The sequence below is a fragment of the Ambystoma mexicanum genome, chromosome 6q (assembly GCF_040938575.1).
Source record: "Ambystoma mexicanum isolate Mex_15411 chromosome 6q, UKY_AmexF1_1, whole genome shotgun sequence".
Classification (NCBI taxonomy): domain Eukaryota; kingdom Metazoa; phylum Chordata; class Amphibia; order Caudata; family Ambystomatidae; genus Ambystoma; species Ambystoma mexicanum.
Genome location: NC_090937.1, coordinates 1,472,544,961 through 1,472,566,377, shown reverse-complemented (window position 1 = coordinate 1,472,566,377; position 21,417 = coordinate 1,472,544,961). Strand labels below are relative to the sequence as shown.

General features: G+C 46.3%; 1 protein-coding gene across 1 annotated transcript in view; it reads left to right on the top strand.

The window, feature by feature from the left end:
- The window catches only part of LOC138516786 (charged multivesicular body protein 3), a 939,210-nt gene that overhangs the window by 437,927 nt on the left and 479,866 nt on the right, over positions 1–21,417 (top strand). The window lies entirely within an intron of this gene.

The window sequence follows — 21,417 nt, the reverse complement described above, 5'->3', positions numbered from 1 at the left end:
GACAGCCAATCTTTGAAGCGCTACAGACACTTAGCTATGAGTGCAGGCCTGGTAAAGCTTGCTCACTAGGGGTTAATTGATTTCAGCTTCTCCTAGAATATTCTGTCTTTGCAACCGTAGCTCTGCCGAGCGTGGTAAACAAATCCTATTTCGCATGAGAAGGCCTGGTACGGCCTTGCACACACACTGATAAGACATTCCAGTGCTTTCGTGGACAGGGCTCCAAGGGAGGGGAAGGAGCAGGGAGCATCTCAGAGAGAGTTGGGTTTTTCCATTGGCAAACATATTTTGCACAGGGAAGGTTCTTGCACTGTGCGTCATGCTGATTGACGGCACGAAAGCACAAAAAGTGTCAGCACCCAGAACTGGGTGGGAGATCCATCCGTGGACTGGCTTCGAGCAAGAGTGAGGGCCCGGAACATGATGAGGCTCTGTGCGGCACCTTGCAGCGCTGTTATCTGTGAGCGGGGCTGGCAGCAGTTAGCTTAAGATGACCCGGGTCTCCTAGTGCTGATTAATGATGCCATCTCAAGGGACGTAAGACTGTGTTTCTCTAAGTTTTGTGATTTCTCTAACTATTTGTATTGTTTTCCCAAATTCCATTGCTAAATTTACTGTTATGTTATATTATGCTATATGTCTAATAAATGCTAAATTTATACTGATGGTGTCATTCACTAGCATGAGTTCATTGCTCAGCATGGGCAGACCTGTAATTTGGGTGGAATTTGGTGATTTATGTTAATAAGGGCTGGTCCCGAGGAAGAAACACCCCTTTTCAAGACATTTGGTGGCAGCTTTGGTGAGATCTTGCAGAGCCGTGCCTTCCTGGGGAAATGACAATTGTGTGAGAGAACACAGTGCAGACTGAGGAGCAGGCTGTCAAATTTCCATTGTCGTCTCACTGCAGCTCTGAGACAACAGAATGGCAGCATATATGTGTCGGTCTGCCACGGCCGATAGCTTGTGTGGTTAAGATTTTCCCCTTCAGTAAATCAGTCGTGGCTGACTTACTGCTTGGGAATGAAGCCAGGGAGCAGAAGGCAATGAGTAAAGCGGGAAATGGCTCTGTTCAAAGCGCTCCGAGGAATGGTGAGGAAAGATTTATTGGTTAATTAGGAAAGAATTTTTCATGCAGTTTTCCTGGTAAAAGGTTGTAATTTGGATTACAAAGTGAAACAAAGTTCTTGCTCTATTTTGGCATGAGGGCAGAAAAAAGTTGCGAATATTTGACATGCAAACTGTGAATGGTGATTTAAACATTGTGATTCAGCCCCAGTGTGCTAGCGAGTGGGGGACTGAAATGTAAACTGGCGGAGGTTCGCCATTGTGAAACTGATGCTTTTGAGTGTTGACATTCCTGAATATAATGTGGGAATGAGTCGAGTTGTTAGCAGAAAGAGTAACAGCTGTGTTGAGAGTCTAAAGAGGATTTGTTTTTTGGCAACTGTAAATTCCATGTGCTGGTGGTGCATTCTGTTAATGGGACACACTAAATTGGCGTCATTGCATTTAGCTGTGCTGTGCTTACAATGAGTGAGAGACTCACGAAAAAAAAGGTGAGTGAATGGCATTTGAATTTCGATTGTGTGCATTGATTTTAAATTGCAGAATCAGTTTGCAATGGTTTGGGGGGGAAAGACTATTTATATTTTTTAAATTGCCCCAAGAGTATGTGAATGTTCCCCCTCTATGCCATGAATGTGCTGCTAAAAACAAAGAAATGTTGCTATTAAGGGATGAATGTTTTACACATTATATACATGGTGAAAAAGGTTGTTGATACATTGATAGCCCACGAGCAGAACAGAGTGTGGGTTATTCATGCAGAAATCGTGCAGGGAGCTGCACTAAACGTGGCATTTTTAAGTGCAATGATTTGTTTTGTGATGGCAATGGTACAACAAATTGGAAGATCTGTGTGTGATAAGATAGCAAAAAGATTCAGTGGGTTAAGGGTTCTTTTGAAAGATCACACACTGCATCAGAGTTTGATTGTAAAGCCAAACAACAAGGTTACAAGGAAAAATGTGTTTTTGAATGGGACATTGATCAGCAGCCTGTCTTGCTACAGGCCAAAAGACGCTTTGCAGAATTGTAGAATTACATTGAGTTGAATCTAATGACAAAAAGTGCCTCTTTTGAAAATGAAAGTTTGTGTGTCGGCAGCTTGTGGCTTGGAGACCAAATTGCACAGAAATTCCGGTCATGGGCTGGGTGCGTGAAATGGCTATGGGAGGAAGATGTGAGAAAAGCAAAGAATGATGCTCCTGTTCAGTAAAATGGTGTTTTCAACAGCGCACAGAACCTGGCAGTATGAGAATTTCTCTGAATTGCTGGAGCAGAGCTGAAAGCAGTAAATCGTGTTTGAATTGTACAAAACGTGTGCCTCCCTTTGAAGCCGCCCCAGCTTATGAGTTATAGGCAGAAGAGCAAAGAGACAAGCTTGCCTTGCGTGCGGCGCTGCCATGTACGAGGAAAGATAAACAATGGCCAGCTTGGTGCATTCCATTCCCATCAAGGAAACTCTGTCAGTGCACAAAGAAAGGGGTGGGTGTGCAAGCCAGAATGCTGAAACTGAAAGCGGTATCTGCCGTGAGTGAGAAGTTGAAAAAGAGCACCATTTACCTTGCGCAGGCTGATGCACGCATGCTTTCTGACACTGGCATGCAATAATGGAGCTGATTAGAGGCAAAGGATTCATTCAGTATCAACACTGGAAGAAAAAGAAATGCTGCATGCAAATGGCAGGCTGGGCGCATAGCGCATCTGCACATTTGGGGAAACTGTGAACCTGTGAATGGGCTAAGAAAAGACAGCTGCCCATTTAAACGGACATTGCCATGCAAGCTGCATCCCAGTGCCCCATGTGAAGTGAAGTAAAGCGCTGTGCGCTTTGAGAAGTGAAAAAACACAGCCGGCAAAATGCAAGCTACATTGCCAGGCTGGAGTAACTGATAAGACATTATGGCGTTCCAGATGGAATCAAAACTGACAAAGGTAGTCATTTTGCAAAAGACAACATGCAGAACTGGGCTTTGGCGTATAACCTGAACACTGCACATTAGCCATGATCCAGAAGCCTCACGGCTTAGTGCAAGAATGAATTATTTGTTGAAGCAAATAAAGAAACTGACTCAGACTATCGCTCTCAAGGGGTGGCCCAAGAAATCAGCAGACACCGTTTGGGAAAATGACAAGTGGAAAACCAGAGGCTTTAAAGACACTAGCTGTATGGAGAACTGGAAAAATAAACAAGGCTGCTAGTGCAAGCAGTATTGGAATAAAATACTTTCCCTTTTGAAAATGGAGTGATGCCAGCAGGCCAACCAAATCGAGATTATGACATACTGGAAGCAAGTTGGTGCCTGGCATTCGTGAACGCTTTGGTGAAACGGAAAACATTGAGCCATTGAGAAGTGTGCTCTGGGTACTTATTGTATTGCTTTTGGAAAAAATCACATATCAGTCTGAGGTACCATTGACCAACTATGATCGCATTGCACAAATGAGTTTGTGATTAGGCCGTTACACCCCATATGTTTGAAGGCAAATAAGCCCCCAGTCCCACACAGAAGTGTGAAAAATAATTGTGGTAGCAATGATAAAGTGTGTAGTTACCTGATGAGACTTCTGAAGGCGGGGGAGGTATTAAGGAAAGGGGTGGATAACACTGATATTGTACTTTTATGAAATCCTAACATTTCTGTTTGTGTTTTGCCTAGGCAAAAAAACAAGAAAGTATCGTGCCATGATTTGGGGTTAGACGTGTGCAATTTTCGGGTATTACTGATCAGTCAAGCAGACGCATTCTCAGAGAAAGCGTGTCACTGCGGGGTGCCGTGTGAACATGGAACATTTCCTGCACCACACAAGGCTACTGATGTGCGTGAGGACATTTGTTCTGCAACCTGCGAGAAGGGCCCAACAGAGTAATAAATTTTACAGCACTGCCACGATGCTGACTTGGCATATTGTCAGACACTTGATGCTGCACATTCTCAAATGATTCAGTTGATGGTTTTAAATACCCTGTTTGATATGTTTTGCCTATCTTGTTTAAGGACTGTAGACAAAGCAACTGGAATGGGTAGTGGACTATTACGTCTTGTTCACAAACAGCTGTGTGAAACAGCACTTGAATACCAACATGCTATAAAATGGTTTTAAATGCATTTTGAGATGGATTTGTGAAAAACTAAATGTTCTGCTCTTCTAACTCAATTGCTTTAAACAGAGTTGTTTTTTTTAAAAGACAATGACTACGTTGCACGCAGCCAGGAAAATGATTTATGAATTGTGGGGGCAGCAGGGTTGTGCGAGCAGGAGTGTAATATATTTTGAGATAAAATGATTGTGCACAAAAGTTCTGTGCGTTTGTTAAGGTTTTTGCTTTGAAGAAATGCTGCCAAGGGTATGAGCTCTAATTAGAGATGGTAGCATTTGAAACACAAGGGTATTTTTACAGCCCTAGGGCGGGTAAATGAAACAATGACTGATTTGATACACATTTTATGACATTTTATGACACGGTTTTTGCTAAACCAACAAGTTTCATGTTTCTGTGAGGACGGCTGTCTCCAGCACACTGATGTAAAGAACTACATTTTGATTGTAGACCTTTAGAGTAATTCATTTGATTTGTTCTTTTGATTGCTAATGCAATATTGAGTTTTGAGGCAAATTGATAGAACTGTTTTTTTTTTTAGAAACCTGGTGCACATGTGTAAATCTTGCTCATGACTTTAGATGGTTTTTGGTTGGGTTCCGCTAACATGGGGGCAGTATCTAATCACACAGCCCATAGTCACGGTTGTATGCTCTGGGAACAGGTGGGTGGGTAGGCCCTTAGAGTGGAAGGAGGCCAGGTTTAGAGTTGGTAACCACCATACATTACTGCAATAGTGCATTGTAGATTAGACTACACCAGATTGCCTTGATATTTTAACCGCATGCTGCTTTTTAACTGATGATCAGTTATATGATAATCTTTTGGGTATTTTTGTTTAGGCCAGGTTTTGGCTAGGGTAAATGTCACTGTTCACTTTGTATTTGTTTAGGTAGGGTTTTTATTAACCTTGCATGCCGCGCTGACTAACCGCTAGAAGATAATTTGCTTAAACTTCTTGCAAAGCCCCAAGGTATTTAACTACCTCATTTATTACTGCACTACATACAAAGTTGATGGATATTAGCCAGCATTGTCGCCCACACTTTGAAAAGGGGTGGAATGTCATGAGATACAAAGTGCCATATTTCCATATTAGGGCCTTATATGGCTGCATTAACAGCTAAAAACCAATAGCTTATTCAAAGTATGTGCTAAATGCTAAAAGTAATGTGGGTAGCGCCTACTTTAAGCCGTAGTGAGCTACAAGGAATGTGCACGCCAAAGAGGGGTGGAAGGTTACATTATGCATTGTGGATAGAAAGGCAGGTCCGAGGCCCCAGTTTGGAAGCTAATAGAGACCTGTATTGGGGTGTTTGGAGCATTATGGCACCTATATAGCGCTTAGACAGCCAATCTTTGAAGCGCTATAGACACTTAGCTATGAATGTGGATATAATCACACCCCACCCGACAGCACTTCCAGCACCGGGAGTCATAGCCCTTGAACATTTTGGACAGCATATGGCCTGCATCCTGTATTGCAGTGAAACCGTGCATTAGGATACCGTCTACACATCTGCAACCTCAATCTCGTCTATTTCCCTCCCCAAGTCTTTCCCCCATTTCACCCTGGCTGGCAGTGGGTCTCCAGATGCCTCTAACAGAATACCTTTTTACAATCGTGCGATCAATCCCCTCAAACCTTCCCTCGTGATTAACAGCTGCTCAAACTCTGTCAAATCCCTATGCAGGTTGTTCCTCCATTTGCTGTCCATCACTACCCCCTTCAACTGGAGGTAGTGAAATACTACAGCCTTCCAATGCTTAGGCATCCCTCCAACTTTTCCAAACTAAGAAAGTTCCCCTCAGACCACATCTGGCCTGCCCTGCTCAAACCCTGCTTCATACCACAGCTGAAACTGTAGCAGATCTGCCTATCCGTCCCAGCATCTTTAGAATACGGGACCGGGGGAACCCACTGCACTCTCCCAACAACACTGGGGCCAGTCTTGCATTGTCCATGTGGACCCATTGCTTTCCAGACTGAGGATTGAGATGGTCAATCAAGATTTGGAGTTGTGCCGCTTTATAATATGTTTTCAAGTCCAGGAAGCCTGCCCCCCCCTTTTGCCCTATATGCAATCCTGTGTTGTGCCTCGTCCATAAAAATGTGAAGAGAGCCCTTTTGACCCCCTCCAGGAGGGCCTGCGGGACCACCACTGGGAGTATTTGGAAAAGGAATAGAATCTTCAGCACCACCACCATCTTGATGCAATTAGAGAGTTGTAACCGGAACCACCTACGCAGGTCTGCATGCACCGCTAGCCAGAGCAGCAAATAATTGTCTGCAAAAAGATTCCCATATTCCCGTGAGACCTCTATCCCTAGATAACTAAATCGCGCTACCTGTTTCCGGACCGGCAGCCCCCGTCACAAATTCCCTATCCGCACTTGAGAGCCCCCCCGCCACAAAAGCTACCGAGTTCCCCATAACAACGTAGACTCTCCATCAGCAGTGGAGCCGACTGTTCGGGGTTTGTGATTTAAAGTATGGCATTGTCAGTGAATAGATTAACTTGTGTTCCGCCTCTCCTATCGTAGCATCTGGGATTTCCATGTCCTTTCTAATTCATGTGGCCCAGGGTTCCATGACCAGCGCATATAGGAGTGGAGAGAACGGACAACCCTGCCGCATGCCTCTCTCTAGCGGGAACCCTTTGGACTCACCCTCAGTGACTGCCCCTTTAGCCTGCAGCCTTGAGTATAGAGCCGGGACCCAGCCCAACCACCTCAGGCCCAGCCCCACTGCCGAGAGAACCCCTTTTAGAAATGCCCAGCAAACCCAGTCAAAGACCTTTTTGGCATCTTAAGGCCAAGAGCAAAGCCCCATCCTTTTTCACGATTGGGGCTTTTATGATATGCAGCGTCTTATGCACATTGTCAGACCCCTGTCTCTGCAATATAAATCCGGTGTGATCCGTGATCCTGGGCAGATGGAGCTCGAGTCAGGAAACCAATATCCTAGCAAATAATTTAGCATTTACATTTAACAGGGAGATGGGCCTGTTTGCAGAACAATATGTTTGATCCTTCCCCGGCTTTGGGATGACTCGAATGAATGCTTGTAAAAAGGGGCGGCAGAAGCATTCCTTCCCCTGTGATTGAGTTGATAAGTCTAGTTAAAAGTCCCACCAATAAAGTTTGGAATTGCTTATAAAAGGTAGCGGTGAAATCATCTTCTCCCAGGGCTTTAGCAACCATCAATTGCTATATTGCTGCTGCTACCTCCTCCCTCGTAACCTCTGCCTCCAAGTTCACCTCCTGCAATGTAAGTCATGGGATAGACAGGGCACCCAGGTATTTATGTATGTTTTCTCCCGGAAATCTGTCCGACTGGGAGTATAGCTGTCTGTAAAAAGCTGCAAATTGCTCTGGGATATCGCCCCCTTTTCCTACTAGTATCCTATCCTCCCTCTGGATCTTGCCGACCCTCCTCTCGACCTGACAGACCCTCACCCTATTCACCAACAGAGACCCCACTGCGTCCCCCTTTTCGTAGTACTTCTGCATGGTATATCTCATTTTTTTTACCACCTCTCCAATTAGAACCGAGTACAGCTCCTGCTCTTTCATCTCTGTTAACAACCACTCCCTGTTTGTGCCCCCGTTTGCAGCTGAGATCACATCACCCTCAATTCCTCTCGCATTCTACCCTCCACTGGACCCCTCTCCCTTTTCTTACTTGCCCCTTCCGCTATTAGCATACCCCTAATACATGCCTTAGCAGCTTCCCATGTCGTGGCCATAGTCACTCCCCCATTGTCATTCCCCTCAAAATAGGCAGTTATCTCCTTCCTGAGGAATCCCTTAAACACCCGATCTCTCAGGAGGATATCATTGCATCACCACCTATACGCTTACTTCTGAGGTGGCTCCAGCCTCAACGCCACTATTACTACCTCGGTGTCCGACCAAGTGACTGACTGAACCATACATCTGCTATTTGTTCCTCTAGAGCCAGTATGAGGTCTATCCATGTGTACCCCCCAAGACCGAGAAGTGATGGCGCCGGACATCAACCCAAAACAAATCTGCTAGCAGGTTCTCAAATTCTGCGTTATCCTTACTGACCTTTTTTCGCCTATCCCCTTCGCGGACCACCAATCCAGGTCTGGGTTCTCTATGATGTTGAAGTCCCCCCCAAGAGAGTGGCCCCCTCAGCCCATCCCTCCCACAGTGCTGAGACCCACCCCAAGAAGCATATCTGACTCACATAAGGTGCATACAATGTGGCCAGGATAACCTTCACCCTTTCGTAGAGACCCATGACTGCCAGGAATCCTCCTCCACATCCCCTTTTGATATGAATGTTTGGCAAATGGAGGGATTTCCCCAGCAAGATGCCCACCCACTCCTTCTTGTGATCATGATGTGAGGCCCTGAGGACATGCCCTATAGTTCTAGCCTTGATTGTGCATTCCTCGCCCTGCTTGTTGTGGGTTACCTGTAGAAAGAGACCGCCAGCTGTTGCGTATGAAACAGATTACTTGTCAGGGACCTCTTGTTCCTTGAACACTATTCCCAACCTCTTTTAGTTTAGGAAACATAGCCTTCTCTAATATTCCTTAGGCAATCCGTTCAACTGCTTTAATTTGGTATGCTTTCTTTCAATTGCATCAATATTTTAGCATCTCCTCTATAGTCTGGATGAATCGCTCCTGCCAATACGTCTAGGCCATAGCACCAGGCTGGACCGGCCTTAGATGCAAAGCAGATGTAAGTGCCCTTGGGAGGAATACGAATTAAATCTGTGGAGATCAAGGTCCTATTTCCCGGTTGAATTATCTACCCTCTCCTGTTATATATTTTGAAAACCTATCGATTGCTCAGTAGCTATAGTGGGAGTGGAGGTACTTTTGATAAGTTTCTCAAATGACTCCTGTCACCATTTGTGAGAGTTCAGAAATGTGAGTCGGAATAATTTATGAAGGTTTTTCAAAAGATGCCATTTTATTAACTCAAAAGGTTGGATAAATGCCTCACTATCCTTAACCTGACACGGATTTCTCTGCCTAAAATAAACTAAAGGAAACACTCTAACAAAAGGTTTCTGTCCTTCACACTTATACATACAATAACTCAACAAGGTAATGTATTGCAGTTCCAAAAGCAATAAATATAAAAGTTAAGTTCACAATATGATAAAGGTCTCTACTTATAATCTGGGTGAATTGGCCTTCCCGCAGATTCAAGCAGGATTTTGTTCAACAGTTCCAAAATATAAGGTGATCTTGTCTTCTAACAAAGTTCCAACACAGTTCTTTGTGACTAAAACATAACAACAACACTTTAAAATTGTTCAAAAAAGGTTCTTTCTCTTCCGCTTGTAATAGTAAGAACTCAAACCATCTTCTTCGCATAAACCAAGAACACTTCCTTAGTTGATCAGTATAAATTGTCTTTGTCAGGGTCGCTCTGCAACAACTTGTTAAACACTTCTGCAACAGTTTTTACACAGTTCTTGCTTCAGCAATGAAAGTTTGTCAGGATGATTTGTTAACACCTCTTCATAGCATTTCATCAGCCTGGTTTACTCCCATGCCAGGCCTACTACTTCAAAGTTCTCTATTTGGGTATACTCCCCTGCCTGAACAGGATTAAGTGATGTTACAATCTCTGACCTGGTATACTTCCCGGCCAGATCAGCAAAATACAAACAACAAGTGCTTTTGTTGTTAATATCAGCTTAAAACAACTTCACACTCTCTCTTGTTTCACAACACCAAGTTTCAAGCAATTCTTCAGGGAAGACGAGATTCACATTACTGCTCTTTGGTACACTTTTGTGATTTCCAAATCCTCTGCAATTTATGCTCCTCTCCATCTGAATAACCTTTACCAGAAGGGTAGCCCTCTTGCCACTTTTGTTCGCCCCTACTTCATTAACCAAATACCGACAGCGATATGGTCTTATTCTGATTCGTCCTTGGTTTTGGCAATGTGGGTTTTTTACCAGCTTCTGTTATGCACTTCTTTTTTTCATAACAACATTTATTGGGTTTTGCAGGTAAACACAAAATCAACAACATTGCAGTAATCGATAGTCGCGCCAGTGTGATAATGCGGTTATGTCTATCTGGCTGGGGAAGAGTTTATTGGTGACCTGATAACTGTTGTCCATGACCCTATCTTTTCGCAGAGATCGAGCGGGTTCCTGAGCACTGGGGTGACCCAGTTTGAGTCTATAGTTTAATAAAGCGGGCTGCATTGGAGCCATCTGGTTAGTGGAGGCCTTCTGGTGAGGGCTGGAAACCTAGCTGCGTAGTTCATGAATGGGTCCCAAATGTTTAGGGCTCTATTCATAGAGTCTGAGCGGATTGCCGTGACCTTTTCGGCGACAGCTATGTCCCAACACTTGGCCCACTATAACGCTACTGAGGGTCCGTCTTTGTTTTTCCACAACCGGGCCATTGCAATTTTTGCTGCTAGGAGTAGATGCGTGCATAGCCGAGGGATGTGCCCTGAGACTGGGAATGCCCCACCCCCTGTCTCGCCCAGAAGAATTACCCCAGGATCCCAGGGGATGGAGAGGCCGGTGATTTCCTTGATGTGTTTTATTACCTCTCTCCAGGATGTCTCTGCCTTTGGGCAGCTCCAGACCATATGGAATAGAGAGCCGGGGGAGGAGCAGCCGCGCCAGCAGGTACCGGGGATGTTCGGTTTGGATTTGTTGAGCTGAACTGGGCTGATATAATACCTGTAGCAAAATTTGCAGCTGCCTTCCCTGTTTGTAATGCATTGTGAGCTCTTATGCAGTCTAGCCCAAATTCTCCCCCATTCCTCGATCTCTATTTCCCATCCCAAGTCCTTCTCCCATTCTAGCATGTACCTCTCTTTTTTGGAGGGATCTGACCTATCTAAGAGACGATAAAGAGCAGAGGTTCTTCCTCTTTTAGTTGGGGTTGTTAGGGAGAGTTCCAGCGCCGTTAATTCTCTGGAGCATTTTTCCCGGACCACCCTGTGGGACAGCCAAAGCCGGATTTGGGCATAGTGGAATCTCTCCCTCTCATCCACCCTGAATTTTGACTTGCATCTCTCGAAAGAGATGGGCATTCACTCTTCGAAAAAAAAAATCACTCGTTTTCAGCAAGCCTCCCTCCCTCCCTCCAGGGCTGAAAGCTGAGCGTGAGCCTGCCTGGTGAGAAATTGGGGTTCTACCAAATGGGGTAAGGGGGTCCAGAGCACCACGGATGCCCCATTTCCGGGCTGCCACCTTCCAACTGCGGACAATTGTAATTGTTGCAGAGAGGGGGCCCCTGTTTGCTTGTGGTTTTATATTTGGCTGATGTGGGAGTTCTGAAGGCGTGACTGGGCACCAGGCCTCCTCGAGCTGTATCCACTTCGGGGTATATGCACTTCTTTAAACATGGACAATAAACTTTACCAACTCTGGGACTTCCATTTGCTCCCTCCGAACTTTGGCAATGTTTGTTGGTTTTAAGATTCAGGTCTCCAGGGGGCCAGCTTCCCTTTCCGACATATCTCGCTGCGCGACTTCTGTAATTAAGGCTTCTGGATGCAAAGGCCCTCTCAGGATAGGCTACTGCTCGACACTCGAGGGTGGTCCTGGCATTCTCTCCTTCCTCCAGATTTGGCTCCTGCTGCAACATGGAGAGCTCACAACTCCTCCACCTATGACTACTGCTCTGCTCCTTCTGCTTCTTTATGGCCTGCGCCTGAGGGGGCCTTTTAAGCCTACCTGTCTATCTCAGGAGTGGGTCATTTACATTAACAAGTTGCATTCTGTAGTTTTGTTCCTCTTCAACCCTCTTCTTCATCCCAGTCCTTCCGTGATCATGGATTTGGAGTCCATAGTGCAAATATAAGTTTTTATTTTTTTTATTTGTATTTGGTTAACCAAAACCTTTTACAAAAGACAAACATAGCATGTATAAATAAACATTTTCATCTGACATTAAAGTTAACAACCAATGCCCATGGTACCCAGCATAATAAAAAACAAAAATAACAAGACTAACTACCCTCTACCCGCTACCCTCTTCAAGACTAACTTCGAGGGTAGCGGGCAGGAGCCCCCCTCCTATCCTGAAGCCACGGAGACCAGGCTGTATCCTACAGCTAGCGCAGACCGGCATCACACGGCCTGCCTGACCGTGTCCCAATCTTCCGCCTGACCCGCCCATGCCGGGCGCGACGCGGCACCACAGCGAGGCTGAGCCTCGATCTGCCCCATATTTTGATTCCAGTATTCGCCGGCAGGCGAATGCGCCGGCGGCCTGCATGAAGGCCGTATAAAGGCCCTGTTTGCGCCCAGGTCCCCCTCTTCAAGACGACCTTCGAGGGTAGCGGGCAGGAGCCCCCCTCCTATCCTGCAGCCACGGACACCAGGCTGTATCCTACAGCTAGCGCAGACCGGCATCACACGGCCTGCCTGACCGTGTCCCAATCTTCCGCCTGACCCGCCCATGCTGGGCGCGACGCCGCACCACAGCGAGGCTGAGCCTCGATCTGCCCCATATTTTGATTCCAGTATTCGCCGGCAGGCGGATGCGCCGGCAGCCTGCATGAAGGCCGTATAAAGGCCCTGTTTGCGCCCAGGTCCCCCTCTTCAAGACGACCTTCGAGGGTAGCGGGCAGGAGCCCCCCTCCTATCCTGCAGCCACGGACACCAGGCTGTATCCTACAGCTAGCGCAGACCGGCATCACACGGCCTGCCTGACCGTGTCCCAATCTTCCGCCTGACCCGCCCATGCTGGGCGCGACGCCGCACCACAGCGAGGCTGAGCCTCGATCTGCCCCATATTTTGATTCCAGTATCCGCCGGCAGGCGGATGCGCCGGCGGCCTGCATGAAGGCCGTATAAAGGCCATGTTTGCGCCCAGGTCCCCCTCTTCAAGACGACCTTCGAGGGTAGCGGGCAGGAGCCCCCCTCCTATCCTGCAGCCACGGACACCAGGCTGTATCCTACAGCTAGCGCAGACCGGCATCACACGGCCTGCCTGACCGTGTCCCAATCTTCTGCCTGACCCGCCCATGCCGGGCGCGACGCGGCACCACAGCGAGGCTGAGCCTCGATCTGCCCCATATTTTGATTCCAGTATCCGCCGGCAGGCGGATGCGCCGGCGGCCTGCATGAAGGCCGTATAAAGGCCCTGTTTGCGCCTGTTTGGCAACTGGAAGGCGAGGAAGGCCCATCCCTTCACCCCTGTTTTCTAAAGGTAGCTCGGAGGGAGCCTCGTCCTCCTCTACGATGGGCCCCCATCACGGTAAGCCTTGGGGCCTTAATTTGCACCTCTAGCATGGAAACGAAAAACCTTGAAATCGAGATCCAGTATCTACGCTCCACTTAATGACATAGAGCCATTCTGTAACACTTCTTGCGCTGCTGCGAGCTGTGCTCATATAACTCTGCCCACTATCGTGCAGTTCACACAGTCCCAAAGCATGAGGCTCGACTTTCCATAATGACCGCACTATTTCAATAAGGTGTTCCCCATATGTGTTGAAACTAGCCACTACATGGGTGCTCAGGCTTGCCCATCACAGTTCAATAGGTAGCTATAATATGATATCCCTCCCTGCCAGCGATATGGTCACCTGCTTTTACCTTGTTGCCTGCACTGTGCCTATGCCATTTGAAATGCAATCATTATAGCCCTTCGTGCCTTGCTACTTGCACCCTAGTCACTGCAGCCCACTGTGCCTAGGCTGGTCTTTGCCCACTGTGCCTACAAGCATCTTAGTCACTGTAGCCTTTGCTGATCTCTGCCCACTGTGCCCATGAGTATTGTAGTCATTGCAGCCTATGGAGACTATGCTGAACCATGCCCTCTTTGATTTTGTGTAACTTAGTTTCTGCTACCCACTGGGCCTATGCTACTTGAACCTTAGCCACTGTGGCCTACTGTGCATATGCTATTCTCTGTCCAGTATGCCCAATTGAAATAGCCTATCCAGCTCTCCGTGCTTATTGAAATTTAGCGTCCACAATAGGCTGACCTTCATAGTACTGTTACAGCTTGAGCAGCCCTGAACAGTGTGTTTTTCACCACCTACTTCATAAACATGGTCCCCTACTAATACACCTTATGACCCATTTGAGACCCTCCTGGTCGCTTGCCAATTGTAAGGTCGCTCAGAGACCACTATGATATTGTGTTGTGCCTTATGGTCGCTCAGAGACCACTGTGATATTGTGTTGTGCCTTATGGTTGCTTAGAGACCACTGTGATATTGTGTTGTGCCTTACGGTCGCTCAGAGACCACTGTGATATTGTGTTGTGCCTTATGGTCGCTTAGAGACCACTGTGATATTGTGTTGTGCCTTAAGGTCGCTCACAGACCTCTGTGATACTGTGTTGTGCCTTAGGGTCGCTTAGAGACCACTGTGATATTGTGTTGTGCCTTATGGTCGCTCAGAGACCTCTGTGATATTGTGTTGTGCCTTATGGTCGCTTAGAGACCACTGTGATATTGTGTTGTGCCTTATGGTCGCTCAGAGACCACTGTGATATTGTGTTGTGCCTTATGGTCGCTCAGAGACCACTGTGATATTGTATTGTGCCTTATGGCCGCTTAGAGACCACTGTGATATAGTGGTGTGCCTTATGGTCGCTCCTGACCGCTCATAGGCCCTCCTAGGATTTAAGCTATTAGCCTAACAGTATTTCACTGTTGACTACTGTATCTAGCCCAATTGGTGCAAATAAAGCGAGCCGAGCCTCACTTTACACCACCCCCCTATATCCCTAGCTATGTTAAGTTGGATATTGTGCATCATGTTCCCCTTCTGCCTTGTCCGAGCGGACACCCCGTGCACTGGCACTCACTTCCTCGCCCTCAGTAATGGGCTCACCAAACTAGCTTGCCCAAGACACCATCCCATCCCCTGTCCTACCCCCTTCCTCCCTACCACACCTCCCTTCCCATCCTCCTCCATTCTCTTTTCCAAGCTCAAGGACACCTACGCAACCAGTAAGGAACACCATCCCACCTCGACCATCACTGATGATCCACATGTACAGCCCAACCCCTCAAGCAATGGTAAAACACACCCTATCCTAGGATATGAGAGAACATCCTGTTTAAGAGCTCGCACAAGGCTACCATACCACAACCCTACTACCAAGACAGAGCCTCCCAGATCACCCAAACCCACGGCCCACACAACAAACGACAAACACACCCAGCCTAGAGCAACTAAAACTACTCCACTAAGTGGCCCACCAACTATAAATACACCCACTAAGGAGCCCAACCCTCCCATTAGTCTCAAAAATGCACTCATCAATGCCCGCTCCCTTGGAGCCCACGCCATTGATATTCATGACCTCATCATCGAACTTGACCTTGACATGTTAGTAATCACAGAAACCTGGCTACACCAAGCATTAGGCCCTCTGCTAGCATTGGCTATTCCACCAGATAACACCATTCTGAGATCTGATAGAACCACCACTCCAGGAGGCGGTGTGGCCATCATTGCAAAAAACACTATCAAACTTAGATCAAGTTCCATTGAAATAATCTCAGGGTACGAACTACTACTCGCCAAACTCTCATTGAATGAAAACACCACAATTAACATAGTGGTCATCTATAGAGCCCCTAGCACAAACAGCCACCCAGAAACAGACATCCCACTAATACTGGCGCTCTTCCTCAAACCCAAAACGAAATGTATCATCATTGGTGACTTGAATCTAGGTTTTAATGATAACCAAGACACCAAAGCAACCGCCCTCATCCTGGCACTAAATGACATGAACTTCTGCCAACACGTCAATGTCCCCACCCATACCAAGGGCAGAACCCTTGATTGGATCCTCACCCTCAACACCAACATCACCTTAGGCCCGATTACCGCACTGAATTGGACAGACCATTACTGCATAGAATTTACAATCACAACGACAACCCTTGCACACCCAAAAACATATCTATGGACATCATCGAAAGTAGAAACTCTAAAAAGCTCACAGCTGAGAACTTCGACCCCACCTTGAAAAAATTGCTAGATACCCACTCAATCCTCAGCAATGACCCAACTGCTATCGCTGAGTACTACCACAAGTGCCTCTCCACAGTGATTAACACCATAGCACCTGTAACCTCCAAACTAAGGCGCCTCAACAAAAAATCCAACTTCTGGTTCAACGAGGAATTAATCGCCCTTAGAAGGAAAAAACGCTCTCTTGAGCATGCCCATAATAAACATCCCTCCCCGGACTCAGCTAAAGCATTCAAAGACGCAAATTCCCTCTACAAATCAGCTATCATCTCACATAAAGCTAACGCCTACAATGCTCGCATTAGCAATGCAGCATCCGACTCCAAAGAGCACTTCTCTATCCTTAGAGAACTTGAAAATCCACTTCCGACCGACACACCCATAAACACAAGCAAAGAATGGTGTACCACCACACAAGATGCTCTTGCCTCCAAAATCACTATGTTACAAAACAAAATCAACTCCAAAATATTACTCCTAGCTACAAAAAAAACCCCCTTCCCTAATCCCTGTACCCTTTCCAGTGACAACTCCAACCCCCCCCTTCCAATTCACACCAGTCACCCACAATCTCATACTCGATAGTATCTCAAAACTAAAAGCATCCAACTGCAAAGGAGCTACTGTCCCAGCCAAACTAGTCAAAGCCTGTGCACCCACCCTGACCCCCCTCATCACTAAATTTGTCAATGCCTCATTCAACTCCAATACAGTTCCGACTTGCATTAAAGAAGCCTGGGTTACACCACTTCTAAAAAAACCAAATCTAGACCCCACCATTCCAACTAACTATCGCCCCATAACCACGGTCCCATTCTTACTCAAAATCATCGACAAACTAGCCTACAACCAAATTCAAACCCATTTAGAATATAACCAGTTCCTCGGCACCAGACAATCAGGCTTCAGGCCCAACCACAGCACTGAAACAGCTCTCTTGGACCTCAAAATCCAGATGGATGCCATTAGAGATTCAGGGAAACTTTGCATTCTCCTGCTGTTGGACCTCTCAGCTGCGTTCGACTTGGTGGACCACGACAAACTCTGCAACTCACTTGCCCGTGGATTAATTTCTCTGGGGCAGCCACTGCTTGGGTGAAATCATTCTTAACTGACCGCACCTCCAGAGTGTCCATAGGCAAAGAAGCAGCCAACCCCATCCCAGTCCCCATAGGAGTGCCCCAAGGCTCTTGCCTTTCTCCCACGCTGTATAACGCATATACCAAGCTCCTGTTCTCAGCACTTGACGATATGGGTGTCATATACACAAATTTTGCGGATGACACCCAGATCCTTATACCTCTTACAGGCAACTATGACCAGGACACTTTAACAATCAATAAACTTTACGTCATCATACAAAACTGGATGGCATTAAACAGCCTATGTCTTAACGATGAGAAGACGGAAGTCCTCATCGTAGGAGCTCCAGCCAAATTAGCGACCTTTCAGCCAGAATATTCAACCATCAACATCGACGGCACCAATATTCCAGTGTCAAAACAAGTAAAAATACTGGGCGTGTACTTCGATGCTAGCCTGACCATGACTAAACAGATCAATGTACTTTCCTCCTCCACGGCCTACACTTCCAAATTAATGGCACTCAGCCGACAATTTCTGACCCCAGCAAACTGCCTCACCCTGGCCAGAGCACTGGTCCTATCGAAATTGGACTACTGTAATGTATTACTACTGGGCACCTCCAACACCAACCTAGCCAAAATGCAAGTCCTGAGGGCAGCGCTAGGCATAAAAAAATCAGACCATATATCCAAGACCAGGAAAGATGCCCACTGGCTCCCCATCAAAGCCCGCATCATTTTAAAAACATTATGCATCACCCAAAAATGCATTACAAAAAAAGGACCTATCTACCTCAATAACACTCTGCATCCTAAAACTAACATAAGATTACTGAGATCCAACGACAAACTCCTCCTGGACCCCCCCCCCCGATTCAAAACCACAAGAGCAGGGGGCAGCAGCTTCACCACTTTAGCCCCCAAACACTGGAACACCCTACCCATCATCATCAAAAAAGCATCCCCCTTCACGATCTTTAAGAAACAGCTAAAAACCTGGTTATTCAACCAATATTAGCACCCAAAGATAGGACCCCTTCCATCGGATACTGTTGTGAATACTCACTGTATATTGTTGTGAATATGTTGTAACCTATATCATGTAATGCTACTAACGTAATGTTTGAATGTGACTAATTTCTAAGCTATCTTATAACCTCGCCGTGACACCGAGGGTCTGGGCATGTAACAAATAAAAAAAAAAAAAAAAAAAAACATACACCCGTACAACCTAACGGAGAGGATGAGTGACAGTCCCACTCTATCCATCTATGATTATTGCAGTAATGAAAGAAAAAGAAGGAAAAAAAAAAGGAACCCATAGCTAGGTCAAAAGGAGCATTGTTTCTAGCTTCACCCCCTTCAAAGTTCAACAGGGAAGGACTTGAGGTATTAGATTTAAATTAATTTGGTCTAGGGAGACCGTACTCACTGTACGTGTGTTTCAATTGGCTACGTCCACATGAACCAATACAAACCCCAAAAAGATGGTAGGTTTGTAGCTGGTGTACTATCTAAGTTGGTATAATCATCCTACACCCTAACATCACACACATTCTCAGATTGTTCCCTCAACCATGGTTTTTCTAACTTCTTATATTTAGCAATAGGCCATTAAAAGGCTGGAGTTTCAGGGAAAGTTGAATAAGGTGTTTTCCCATTCCTCCTGACCTGTACCCTACCTCATGTGATCCTCCCGCAGAACACAACCCCCATGGTCTGGATCAGAAAGCATCTTGCTTTTCCTGGCCACATGAGAAGGGTTCCAGACAGGTTGTCTGGGGGAATCACCTCTGATTCATCACATAGTGCAGAACAGGAGGACCTGCTGATGCGTGGTGAAGTCAGTGGTTGAAGTGGATGGGATCGGTCGGGAGCGGTGCTCCTATACTTCTTTTAATTAAGTTTTACCGTTCCTATACTTTTATTTTAAAAAGAAACCGTTCCGCAACGGTTTAGTTGTAAAATAAAAGTGTAGGAAGAGGTTGGAACTTGCACTTTCAGTAGACTGCACAGGACGTTTCCTTAAAGAGCAGGGACATGTGTTTTGGGTTTTTTATTGTGCATGCAAGGGGGCGCGTCGATGGGGTCTGTGGTGAGGGGTGCAGGCCAGTAGGGAACATAGTTCCACTACTTCTTTTTGTACACTTCGACCAATGGGTGAAGTAAATGACAGGCACCTTATGACAAGAAACTGTGATGGGTCACAAATGAGAGACTGACACACAGTTGTAATGTTTTCAACATTTGACATTTTATTAAAATAAAAGGGTTTGTAAAAAGGCCTCTCTATCCCTATCCAAATGAAAGTTTCCCTACCTATAAAATCAAAACTAGCAAACAGTCCTTGTGTCCACAACATATCTGACCCTCACTTAAAAATGAACATCAAAATGTGCAAGGTAAATGCCTCTGTTTTAAACATAGATAAGTAAGTGTAAATACTAAGTACATAAATCCAAACAGAACAATCCTTAGATCCAGGGGATAGTTCCCTTCCCCTAAATTGTTTCAGGTATAAAATATTCAGTTCAAAGAACAGTTCCTTAGGAGTGGTAGACATTTTTTTTTCTTTCAGATAACACCTCCTTAAGATGAAAAGGTCTCTTCCCAAAACAAATTATGTTTCAAGGATAGTAAAGTATCTCTTGGGAACCTGAGCAAGGGTGGTTTTAACGCTCTCTTAGGGATATGATATGATATGGCATTTCTAACGCGCCTATACACAAGTGATGATGAAAACATTGTCCTTTCCAAATACGGATTCCCCAAGAGTAGTGGAAATGTCTCTCTTATGCAAGAATGCCAAAAAGTATCTCCTCTAAACAGTTTTTGATTTTTGTAAGGATTGCGGAAAAAGTGTCTCTTCTACTCAGCAAAAGAAAGTCTCCTGGTATACTCCCCGGCCAGGAACTTGTATCACAATGTCTTTTCAGTGTATACACTTTAGCTGGTTTACCTGGTGTACTCCCCTGTCAGGTATTACCCCTTCTGGGCTTTAAAAATCCCCTGGTGTACTCTCTTGCCAGGTATCTCCCCCAGAAGGGGTCCACTAGGTTTGGAAGATCCCCTGTTGTACTCGATTTCCAGGTATCTCCTGTGATGCTGGAAATGCATTGAAGGGACAGCGCCTCCATGTCCTTGTCCTGTACTCCCTTATCATGTGTGTTCTGTGTTGTTTTCTGCACAGGAGTCCATGTGGGACTCCTGGCAGTGCAGCTCTTCCTCTTTTTGGTTGTGGTGAACAGAGACTCTTGGGATACCCTTATGGCACCCATGGGTGGGGTTGGGGTAGAGCCCTGACTCAGTCCCTTCCTCTGACTGGCGTTTGGGTGGAAGAACCATATATGGTATTGCGGGGGAAGTCCAGATCAGACTGCCTGGAGCTTTCCCAGTGACTGTGTGTTGTGGGTACACTGCTGGGGTGGGACCTGGGTATATGGAGTGTGTGACTAATATGCACCTCATGTTATGGGTGTCTGGTGTGTGTGTGTGACACAAAGAATGAGACAGCACTACCCAAAACTGACATGTATGCAGTGTTGTTTGCTGAAAGACTGAGTGCTTGCCCAATCCACATTCATTGTTATGGGTGTCTGGATGGAAGAGAAAGGACTGATTGCACTGTGAACCTGATTGGTTGCCTGCCTGCATGAATGCCCTTCTGAATGATTGGCTGCCGGAGCTTGCTACTTCTAACTTACCAGAATTGTTCAGAAGCTGAAGTTGAAACTTGAAGCTGCTTATCCTTGAAGCCCAGCTGGAAGAAAAAGAATTGCTGCTGCTTTCCCTCGACCCAATCTGAAAGCTGCCAAGTCTGTTGAGGACTGATCCAAGAGGGGACCTGGTTAGGAGACCTCTCCCCAAGCTACGAGGGAACATCGTGCAGAAAGCTGATCTTCACTGAGGCACCCTGGGAGCCAGTCCCGAAAGGCTGTTGACCGGAGATGGGGTCTGCCGAGGAATCTCAAAGTGAAGCACCCGGACATCGAGGCCGTCAACCAGGGTTTGGAGGATTGCCGTAACCGCTGTAAGCCAGTTGAGTCGTGTTGCCCAGAAGCGGGGACAGCTTGACGCCATGCTGCTCGACGACCGGAGCCACACCGTTCTACTTTTGCTTAAGACATTTGAAATCGAAGGATGCCCTTGCCCTCATCGTCGACCGTTTCGTCCCGCCAGAGAAAGTCGAG